Source organism: Salvelinus sp. IW2-2015, linkage group LG23, assembly GCF_002910315.2.
Source record: "Salvelinus sp. IW2-2015 linkage group LG23, ASM291031v2, whole genome shotgun sequence".
In the NCBI taxonomy this organism is placed as follows: Eukaryota; Metazoa; Chordata; class Actinopteri; order Salmoniformes; family Salmonidae; genus Salvelinus; species Salvelinus sp. IW2-2015.
In genome coordinates this window covers 47,673,445-47,686,019 of record NC_036863.1, presented here as the reverse complement: position 1 = coordinate 47,686,019, position 12,575 = coordinate 47,673,445, and positions in this window count along the sequence as shown.

Below are 12,575 nucleotides of genomic sequence, written 5' to 3'. Positions count from 1 at the left end.
TGTGGAAGGCTARCCGAAACGTTTGACCCAAGTTGAACAATTTAAAGGCAATGCTATCAAATACTAATTGAGTGTATGTAAACTTCTGACCCACTGAGAATGTGATGAAAAAAATCAAACCTGAAATAAATAATTACTATTATTCTGACATTTCACATTCTTAAAATAGAGTGGTGATCCTAACTGACCTAAGACATGGATTTTTACTAGGATTAAATGTCAGGAATATTGAAAAACTGAGTTTAAATGCATTTGGCTAAGGTGTATGTAAACTACCGACTTCAACTGTACATATGAGATGAGTAATGCAAGATATGTAAACATTATTAAAGTGACATTATTAAAGTGGCCAGTGTTCCATTTATTATAGTGGCCAACTATTTCAAGTCTGTGTATGTAGGCTGCAGCCTCTTTGTATTAGTGATGGCTATTTAACAGTCTGATGTCCTTGAGATAGAAGCTGTTTTTCAGTCTCTCAGGCCCAGCTTTGATGCACCTGTATTGACCTTGCCTTCTGGATGATAGCGGGGTGAACAGGCAGTGGCTTGGGTGGTTGTTGTCTTTGATGATATTTTTTGCCTTCCTGTGACATCGGGTGCTGTAGGTGTCCTGGAGGGCAAGTAGTTTACCCCTGGTGATGCGTTGCGCAGACCGCACCACCCTCTGAAGAGCCCTGCGGTTGTGGGCGGTGCAGTTTCCGTACCAGGCGGTCATACAGCCCGACAGGATGCTCTCAATTGTACATTCTATAAAAGTTTGAAGGTTTTAGGTGACAAGCCAAAGTTTGTTGGTGATGTGTATGCTAAGGAACTTTCCACATTCTCCACTGGTGTCCCATCAATGTGGATCGGGGGTTGCTCCCTATGCTGTTTCCTGAAGTCCATGATCATGTCCTTTGTTTTGTTGACGTTGAGTGAGAGGTTATTTTCCTGACACCACACTCCCAGAGCCCTCACCTCCTCCCTGTAGGCTGTCTCATTGTTGTTGGTAATCAAACCTACTATTGTTGTGTTGTCTGTAAACTTGATGATTGAGTTGGAGGCGTGCAAGGCCACGCAGTCATGGGTGAACATGGAGTACAGGACAGGCTGAGCACGCACCCTTGTGGGGCCCCAGTGTTGAGGATCAGCAAATTGGAGGTGTTGTTTCCTACTTACACCATCTGGGGGCGGCCGTCAGGAAGTCCAGGACCCAATTGCACAGGGCAGGGTTCAGACCCAGGGCCTCGAGCTTAATGATGAGCTTGAAGGGTACTATGGTGTTGAAGGCTCACCTACAGTCAATGAACAGCATTCTTTCATAGGTATTCCTCTTGTCCAGATGGAATAGGGCATTGTGCAGTGTGATGGCGATTGCATCGTCTGTGAACGTATTGGGACAGTAAGCAAATTGGAGTGGGTCTAGGGTAGCATGTAAGGTGGAGGTGATATGATCCTTGACTCGTCTGTCAAAGCACTTCAGGATGACAGAAGTGAGTGCTACGGGGCGATAGTCATTTAGTTCAGTTGCCTTTGCGTTCTTGGGAACATGGACAATGGTGGCCATCTTGAAACACGTGGAGACAGCAGACTGGGACAGGAAGAGATTGAATATGTCTGTAAACACACCAGCAAGCTGGTCTGCGCATGCTCTGAAGATGCGGCTAGGGATGACGGGTCCTCCAAGCAGCCTTGCGAGGGTTAACACGTTTAAATGTTCTTGGTAGCTGGCTGCGTTGGTGGCACTGTGTTATGCTCAAGAATTGGTCAGACAAGTGTTGAATAGTCTTTAACACGGGTTGTGGTCAGAGTTGCCGAAAGGAGGGTGGGAGCAATGGTTGAGTGTTTTTCCAGCGCGAGTGTTACAGTTGATATGCTGATAGAATTTAGGAAGCCTTTTCCTCAAATTTGGATTGTTAAAATCTCTCGCTACAATAAATGTAGCCTCAGGATATATGGTTTCCAGTTGGCGTGAAGTTCCTTGAGGGCTGTCGTGATATCGTCTTGAGGGGGGATTTACACAGCTGTGACAATAACAGAAGAGAATTCCCTTAGGAGATAATGCGGTCTGCATTTGATTGGGAGATATTCTAGTTCGGGTGAACAAAAGGACTTGAGTTCCTGTATGTTATTACAAATACCCCAAGAGTCGTTAATCATGAAACATACACCCCCGCCCTTCTTCTTCCCAGAGAGATGTGTATTCCTGTCGGCGCGATGGACTGAGAATCCAGATGGCTGGACCGACTCCGACAGTATATCCCGGGAGAGCCATGTTTCCGTGAAACAAAGTATGTTACAATCCCTGATGTTTCTTTGTAAAGAAACCATTACCCTGATCTCGTCCACCTTGTTATCCAGGGACTGAACATTAGCYAGTAATATACTCGGAAGAGGTGGGTGGTGTAAGCGCCTCCTAAGTCTGACTAGAAGACCGCTCCGACTACCTCTTCTCTGCCGGCGTTGTTTTGGGTTGGCCTCTAGAATCAGTTCGATTGCCCTGGGTGGTGCGAACAAAGGATCCACTTCAGGGAAGTCGTATTCCTGGTTGTAATGCTGGTAATACTGTTGAGTTACCGCTGTTCTGATGCCCAATAGTGTCACACCCTGATCTGTCTCACCTGTCTTTGTGCTTGTCTCCACCCCCCTCCAGGTGTCGCCCATCTTCCCATTATCCCCTGTGTATTTATACCTGTGTTCTCTGTTTGTCTGTTGACAGTTCGTCTTGTCTTACCAGCGATCTTTTCCGCCTTCCTGTTTCTCCAATTATGTTTCCTAGTTTTTCCCGGTTCTGACTATTCTGCCTGCCCTGACCCCGAGCCTGCCTGCCGTCCTGTACCTGCCTGACTCTGACCTGATCACGAACCTCTGCCTGCCCTCGACCAGCCCTTTGCCTGCCCCGTCTCTCTAATAAATCATCTGAGAACTGTACTATCCGCATCTAGGTCATATCCTGAGTCGTGATAGTATGAACTGGCCATGACTCACCCAGCAGATTCAGAACAGCTCCGCAACGCCGTCTCCTCCCAGGGAGCCACCATTGGAAGACACAAGGAGTAACTTCAAGGTCTTATGGAAGGATTCCAGACCTTGCAAGAACGCCAGGACCGTGCTTTCAACAAATTATTGGTGCAATTCCGTGGATTGTCTGTGAGGCAGCCAGCCGCTACAGTAACCCCCCTGACTGTCAATTATCCCACTACCAGCGGCATTTCTCCCCAATCTACCCCGGCTTCCCAAAAACCCTGCTTACCTCCTCCAGAGCGCTACACTGGAGATCCTGGATCCTGCCGGTGTTCCTCTCCCAGTGTTCTCTCATCTTTGAGCTGCATCCCTCTTAATTTCCCTCGGATCGCTCAAAGACAGCGCACGTGATAATGCTGATGTCCGGTAGGGCTCTTGCCTGGGCTATGGCGGTGTGGGAGCAACAKTCCACCATTTGCCTCAGATTGGAAGAGTTTGTGGCGGAGGTACGGAAAGTGTTCGATTCTCCGTTGTCCAGGAGAGAGGCTGCTTGTAAGCTGCTCCAACTACGTCAGGATTCCCGTAGTGTGGCTGACTATGCGGTGGATTTTGCACYTTGGCGGCTGAGTGCCTGGAACCCAGAAGCCCTGTTCGACGTGTTCCTTCACGGGTTGGAGCTGCCCCTGGACCTCGACTCCCTCATAACCTTGACCATCTGGATAAATGGGCGGCTACGTTCGTCCTCGAATTCCACTTCGCGTCCAAGGAATCCCAGATATCCCTGAAGCCTATATTTCCAAGTGGATCTGATGTCTGCCAAAGTCTCTTAGGTCATGCAACTGGGCAGGGCTAGATTGTCTCCTGCTGAGCGCTTACGCTGACTTAACACCCAGAGCTGTCTGTATTGTGGAGCTATGGGACATTTTTTATTCTACCTGCCCATTAAAGAACCAGGATCATCAAGTAGGTACTAGTACGAGTACGCTGGTGAGCCATCTACCATCTTCACCAAGTTGGACCCATGGAACGCCTATCTTATGGTACAGATCCGGTAAAGGGATGAGTGGAAGACCGCCTTTAACATAGCTAGCGGGCACTACGAATACCTGGTGATGCCGTTCGGACTGACTAATGCTCCTGCTGTGTTCCATGATATCCTCGTGTTTTCCCACTCGGCACAAGAACATGTCCTCCATGACAGGCAAGTCCTCCAGCGTCTTCTGGAGAACCAGCTGTATGTCAAAGCGGAAAAATGCGAATTCCATCGCTCCACAATCTCCTTCCTGGGGTACATCATAGCTGCAGACAACATCCAGATGGATCTTGAAAAACTGAGAGCGGTGGTGGATTGGCCGCAACCCACCTCCAGAGTGCAATGCTTCCTGGGGATCGCCAATTTTTACCGCCGGTTCATCCGGGGCTACAGCACCTGGGATTCCTCCCTGTCAGCACTACCTCTTCCAAGGTGAGTGCTTTAAAGCCGGATGCGCTGTCACGCCTCTATTGCCTCACTACTACGCCATCGGACCCCGAGACCATCCTCCCTACCTCTCGTCTCGTGGCTGCACTCATCTGTGGTATAGAGACCCGGGGGGGGGGGGGTCCTGAACTTTGCCCGTCCCTTGGTTCTGGAATGGGCTCATTCCCCTCGATTGGCCTGCCATCCTGGCTCCCGTCGGACCCTGGCCTTTTTGGTGGCCCACKTTGGTTCATCTTGTTCAAGGGTCACGTGATCCCCTCGCCGTCGGATTCTGACAAGGCACCCCAACGTACGACCCCTATATCTCCATCTCTTCTTCATGCGAATGACGGGGATTTTGGCCTTATCCGGTGTCTGAAGTAAATCCTTTGAGTCTGACTTGTTAAAGAAAAAAATAATTGTCCAGTATGAGGTGAGTAATGGCTGTTCTGATATCCAGAAGCTCTTTTCGGTCAGAAATGTTATGTACAAAATAAGTTACAAATAACGTGAAAAAACACACAATAGCACAATTAGTTAGGAGCTCTTAACCACATAAGGATTTTGAGATACAAAGATGATATTATAATATACATGTATACAGTGCGTTTGGAAATTATTCAGACCCGTTGACTTTCTACACATTTTGTTAAAGTTACAGCCTTTTTCTAAAATGGAAAAAAAAAAATCCTTCATCAATCTACACACAAAACCCCGTATGACAAAGCTAAAACAGGTTATGAGAAATGTTTGCACATTTGTAAAACAAAATGTAAATGTTTATATCACATTTACATAAGTATTCAGACACTTTACTGAGTACTTTGTTGAAGCACCTTTGGCAGCGTTTACAGCCTAGAGTCTTCTTGGGTATGAAGCTACAAGCTTGGCACACCTCTATTTGGGGTGTTTCTCACATTCTTCTCTGCAGATCCTCTCAGGCTCTGTCAGGTTGGATGTGGAGCGTCACTACCGCTATTTTCAGGTCTCTCCAGAGATGTACGATCAGGTTCAAGTCTGTCTCTTATACACATCTAGATGTGTATAAGAGACAGCCCTTGACTTGTTCCACATTTTGTTAAAGTTACAGCCTTTTTCTAAAATAAAAAAAAAAAAATCCTTCATCAATCTACACACAAAACCCCGTATGACAAAGCTAAAACAGGTTATGAGAAATGTTTGCACATTTGTAAAACAAAATGTAAATGTTTATATCACATTTACATAAGTATTCAGACACTTTACTGAGTACTTTGTTGAAGCACCTTTGGCAGCGTTTACAGCCTAGAGTCTTCTTGGGTATGAAGCTACAAGCTTGGCACACCTCTATTTGGGGTGTTTCTCACATTCTTCTCTGCAGATCCTCTCAGGCTCTGTCAGGTTGGATGTGGAGCGTCACTACCGCTATTTTCAGGTCTCTCCAGAGATGTACGATCAGGTTCAAGTCCGGGATCTGGCTGGCCTACTCAAGGACATTCAGAGACTTGTCCTGAAGCCAATCCAGTATTGTCTTGGCTGTGTGCTTGGGGTCGTTGTCCTGGTGGAAGGTGAACCTTCACCCCAGTCAGAGCTCCTGAGCGCTCTGGTGCAGGTTTTCATCAAGGATCTCTCTGTACTTTCCTCCGTTCATCTTTCCCTCTATCCTGACTAGTCTTCCAGTCCTTGCCGATGAAGAACATCCCCACAGCATGAAGCTGTCACCACCATGCTTCACCGTAGGGATGGTGCCAGGTTTCCTCCAGATCTGACGCTTGGCATTCAGGCCAAAAAATTCAATCTTGGTTTCATCACAGAGAAGCTTGTTTCTCATGGTCTGGTAGTCTTGAGATGCATTTTGACAATCTCCAAGCGGGCTGTCATGTACCTTTTTCTGAGCAGTGGCTTCCTTCTGGCTACTCTACCATAAAGGCCTGATTGTTGGATTGCTGCAGAGATGGTTGTCTTTCTGGAAGAGTCTCCCATCTCCACAGAGGAACTCTGTAAGAGTGACCATCGGGTTCTTGGTCACCTCCCTGACCAAGGCTCTTCTCACCGGATTTCTCAGTTTGGCTCTAGGAAGAGTCTTGGCGGTTCCACACTTCTTCCATTTAAGAATGATGGAGTCCACTGTATTCTTGTGGACCTTCTATACTGCAAAAAAATGTTGGTACCATTCCCCAGATCTGTGCCTTGACACAATTCTGTCTCGGAGCTCTAAGGACAATTCCTTCGACCTCATGGCTTGGTTTTTGCTCTGATATGCACTGTCAACTGTGGGACCTTATATAGACAGGCATGTGACTTTCCAAATCATGTCCAATCAACTGAACATACCATAGGTGGACTGCAGCCAAGTTGTAGAAACATCTCAAGGATGATCAATGGAAACAGGATGCACCTGAACTCAATTTTGAGTCTCATAGCAAAGGGTCTGAATATTTATGTTAATAAGGTATTTCTGTTTTTTATGTTTAATAAATTACTAAAACATTTAAAAAACTGTTTTGGCTAAGTCATTATGGGGTATTGTGTGGCGATTGATGAGGTATTTTATTTTATTTTATACATTTTAGAATAAGGCTATAATGTAGCAAAATGTGGAAAAAGTCAATGGGTCTGAATACTTCAGAATGGAATGTACAGTATATATTATTTTCAAGATTTTTGAAATTTTCCTATGATCCCATGTGGAGTCGCAACCCCTAGTTTGGGCACCGCTAGGCTATTCTTAAAATGGTACTGGCTGAGACTAAAACTGGTGAGTGTCGAGATTAGAGGGATATTGTCATCCACGTTGGCACCAACGAAGTTAGGATGAAACTGTCAAGGCCGTCGTCGAAAGGAGACCAAGGTGCAGCGTGGTGAGCGTACATTTTCTTTTATTTGAGTAAATGTCGCCAACAAAACAAGAAAACGAAGAAAAAGCCTGTGAAGCTAAACAGAGCTATAGTGCCACTAACAATGTTAACTTCCCACACAGAAAGGAGGGAAAAGGGCTACCTAGGTATGGTTCCCAATCAGAGACAACAATAGACAGCTGTCCCTGATTGAGAACCATACCCAGCCAAAACATAGAAACACAAAATCATAGAAAACAAAAACATAGAATGCCCACCCCAAAACACACCCTGACCAAATCAAATAGAGACATAAAAAGGCTCTCTAAGGTCAGGGCGTGACAGAAACAGTCAGAGGTCACCAAGGGCAACATTGCTTCAGTTGAGTTACTGTTCATATACAGAAATTAATCAATTTAAATAAATTCATTAAATACAATCAAATCAAATGTTATTTGTCACATGCACCGAATACAACAGGTGTACACCTTACAGTGAAATGCTTACTTACAACCCTTAACCAACAATGCAGTTTTAAGAAAATACCAAAAAAGTAAGAGATAAGAATAACAAATTATTAAAGAGCAGCAGTAAATATCAATAGTGGGCTATATACAGGGGGTACCGATACAGAGTCAATGTGCGGGGGCACCGGTGTCGAGGTAATATGTACACGTAGGTAGTGTTATTAAAAGGACTATGAATAGATAATGACAGAGAGTAGCAGCAGCGTAGAAGGGGGGAGGAGAAAATAAAAATAGACTGGGTAGCCATTTAACTAGCTGTTCAGGGGGTCTTTTGGTTTGGGGGTAGAAGCTGTTTCGAAGCCTCTTGGACCTAGACTTGGCGCTCCAGTTGAAGAAGGTGTGGACCAAAGCGCAGCATGGTAAGTGTTCATGCTTTTATTTCAACTGAACACTAATAACAAAGAGAAAATGAACAAAAATCGAAACAGTCCTGTCAGGTGCAGAAACACAAAACAGAAAATAACTACCCACAAATAAAATCAGACACAACGATAGACAGCTGCCTCTGATTGAGAACCACACCCGGCCAAACACACAGAAATACAAATACAGAAATACAAATCATAGAAAAAGGAACATAGAATTCCCACCCAAATCACACCCTGACCAAACCAAAATAGAGACATAAAAAGCTCTCTACGGTCAGGGCGTGACACTCGCACAACTCAATCGCTGGTTGAAATCTATTTTCTATGCCTCCCAAAGATTGAATTAGTAGATAATTGGCCCGCTTTCTGGGACTCACCCTCAAATGGGACCAAGCCTGGCCTGCTGAGGAGTGACTGACTCACATTTTTGGTGACTTCAATATTCCCATGGACCCACTCCAAAAGTCCACAGACCCACTCCAAAAGGCTTTCTGAGCAATCATCAACTCGTCCAACATGTCTTGGGACCTACGCATTGCCTCAATCATACCCTGGATCTAGTTTTGTCCTGTCGAATAGATATTGTAGATCTAGACGTTTTTCCTCATAACCCTGACTATCGGACCACCATCTTATTACGTTTGCAATCGCAACAAATAAGGATGATCAAAGCTGCTCTCCCTCGACCTACCCAAGGATGTCGGAGTACAAAAATCAGTTAACCTCTAAATGTCTAAGCTGTCTACTAAGCTAACATATGGAATTTTGTTAAGATGGTCATACCATGGATCATTTAGCTATTTGATTTGGAATTTTAAGACCCCTTTAGGTATACATTACAAAAAATATATATTGTTAAATTTTGTATTTCGTCTTATAGCCCATAGAAACACATTTAATAACACATTCATAAATGGCAAAAAAAGACAGTAAAAAATGTATCATAAGGAATAAGGCTTTTAAGTGTTTGTCCTATATCTAGGAGATATAAGACAGCTCAGAAAATATTTGTTGCCATAAAACTCCCTCCATACTTCCATTAATTTGTATGGATTACCTTACGAAGAGTCCAATGACACTTGTGGGGTTCGCAAAACAGAGAATGCAATCGTGTTCGTTAGAGTCTCCCCTTTCCACATTTGGGTCATATTGGTTTGTAGCCCAAACAGTTCGGACACCACAGACAGAAGTTAGCACATCACCATTACCGACTTCAGGCTTGTGGGGGTATAGAGCAAAACGGACTACATAGATGTTTTCACAAACATCGCTGTAGCTTGGCCACCTTCCACTGCAGATGCAGAAGAAGGGCAGCCCAAGCAAAAAAAAATATCTATAGCTTAAATTGACAGATGTTGATGGGGATTTTTTTATTATGTTTCTTAGATTGGCACACCCGTGCATCAATCTAAGTAACATAATATAAGAATGAATAGACTCTTAATGATTTAACCACTTAACCCAGGATCTAAATATAACCTTGCATAACATCCTAGATGCAGTCACACCGCTAACAATAAAAACAATTGTCACAAGAAACAAGCTCCCTGAAGCAAGTTTCCAGAAAATTGGGACGGAAATGGTGCTCGACCAAATTTGAAGCCTTCCGTCTAGCTTGGAAAGAAAGTACAGTGCAATATCAAAAGCCCTCAGTGCTACACGATCAGCCTACTTTTCCAACCTGATTGAGAATAAAAACTATCAAAAGGTATTGTTGATACTGTCCCAAAGCTAACTAAAAAGCAGCATTCCCCAGGTGAGGATGGCCTTCACTTCAGCAGTGATGACTTCATGAACTTCTTTGACGAAAAGTTCATGATCATTAGAAAGCAAATTATGGACTCCTCTTTAAATTTGTGTATTTCTCCTGAACTCAGTTGTACAGAACTGCCAGGATCTTGGATCATTGGAGACACTCAAGTTTTTTTCTTAACACATTCACGAAAATAGTCATGGCCTCTAATGTCACGTCCTGACCATAGAAAGCCTYTATTTTCTATGGTAGAGTAGGTTAGGGCGTGACTAGGGGTTTTTAGTCTAGTTTATTATTTCTATGTGGGTTCTAGGTTTAATTTTCTATGTTGGTGTTTGTGTATGATTCCCAATTAGAGGCAGCTGGTAATCGTTGTCTCTAATTGGGGATCATACTTAAGTTGCATTTTTCCACCTGTGGGTTATGGGATATTGTTTGAATGTACGTGTTTTGAGTTAGTGCACATAGCATCTCTGTTGTCACGGTTCGTTGTTGTTTGTTTATTGTTTTTGTCTTTGTTAAGTTTCACTTTATCAATAAAGTTATGTGGAACTCAACATACGCTGCGCCTTGGTCCGATATTCATTCCAACGAACGTGACATCTAAATCTTCCAGCTGTCTACTGGACCCTATTCTAACTAAACTACTGAAAGAGTTACTTGCTGTGCTTTGCCCTCCTACAATGAATATAATACATAGCTCCCTACCCTCAGGATGTGTACCAAACTCACTAAAAGTGGTAATAATAAAGCCTCTCCTGAAAAAGCCAAACCTTGACTTGGAAAATCAATTTTTTCTAAATATCGGCCAATATCGAATCTTCAATTCTTCTAAATGTTTTTTGAAAAAGCTGTTGCTCAGAAACTCACTGCCTTCCTGAAGACAAGTAATGTATACGAAACGCTCCAGTCTGGTTTTAGATCCCATTATAGTACTGACACCGCACTCGTGAAGGTGGTAAACAACCTTTTAATAGCATCAGACCAAGGCTCTGCATCTCTCCTCGTGCTGTTAGACCTTAGTGCTGCTTTCGYCACCYTAGATCACCACATTCTTTAGGAGAGATTAGAAACCCTATTTGGCTTACGCYGACAAGTTCTTGCTTGGTTTAGATCTTATCTGTCGGAAAGATATAAGTTCATCTCTGAGGATGGTTTGTCCTCTGACAAATCAATGATACGTTTTGGTGTTCCTCAAGGTTCCGTTTTAGGACCACTATTGTTTTCACTATATTTTCTACCTCTTGGTGATGTGATTCGGAAACACAATGTCAACTTTCACTGCTATGCAGACAACACACAGCTGTACATTTCGATGAAAAATGGTGAAGCCCCAAAATTGCCCTGGAAGCCTGTGTTTCAGACATAAGGAAGTGGATGGCTGCAAATGTTTTACTTTTAAACTCGGACAAAACAGAGATGCTAGTTCTAGGTCCCAAGAAACAAAGAGATCTGCTGTCAGATCTGACAATGAATCTTAATGGTTGTACAGTATTCCCAAACAAAACTGTGAAGACCGTCCTGTGTTAATCTGGACCCTGATCTCTCTATTGATGAACCTATAACACATATTTGAAAATAAGCTTTTTTCCACCTTCATGACATTGCAAAAATCAGAAACGTTTTGTCAAAATATTATGCAGAGAAACGAATACATGCTTTTGCCACTTCAAGATTAGACTACTACAATGCTGTACTCTCCAGACTTGGGCTGATTTCAAGGTTTTACTTCTAACCTACAAGGCATTACATGGACCTGCTTCTACCCATCTCTCCAATTTGGTCCTGCCATACACACCTACACGTATGCTACGGTCACATGCAAGCCTCCTTATTGTTCCTATAATTTCTAAGTAAACAGCTGGAGGCAGAACTTTCTGCTAAATGTTTATGGAATGGTCTGCCGATCCATGTCAGAGATGTGGACTCGGTCTCAACTTTTCAGTCTTTACTGAAGACTCATCCTCTCAGTAGATCCTATGATTGAGTGTAGTCTGGCCCAGGGGTGCAAAGGTGAACYGCGAGGCACTGGAGTGATGAACCACCTGTCTCTGCCTGGCCGGCTCGCCTCTCTCTACTGGGACTGTCATTCTCTGATGCTGTCCCTCTTTCTCTCTCTTTCTCTGTCTTTTGCACCTGCTGTCTCAACCTCTGAATGCGTAGCTTTGAAAAGCCAACTGACATTTACTCCTGAAGGTGCTGACCTGTTGCACCCTCTACAACCACTGGTATTATTATTTGACCCTGATGGTCATTTAGGAATGTTTGAACATCTTGAAGAACGATATGGGATAAATGTCCATGTACTATTATAATCTCCACCTGACACAACCAGAAGAGGACTGGCCACCCCTCAGAGCCTGGTTCCTTTAGGTTACTTCCTATGTTCCTGCCTGTCTAGGGAGTTTTTACTAGCCACTGTGCTTCTACATCTGCATTGCCTGRTCTTTGTTTTTTGTCGCTGCAGGGCTTCTATGTAAGCATTTTGTGACAACTGCTGATGTAAAAGGGGCTTTATAAATACATTTGATTGATTGATTGACTAACACTGAAGACCGAAACTGAGAGAGATACATTTAAAAGTGACTGGTTCGGGTTCCTATGCAGTTAGGGCTATGACTCACTAGTAGCTCTTGGAATTTTCCTGTGAACCACCATATAAACAAAATACATGTACATATTCTCTAGACCCATCCCAGCCTGGGGGCCA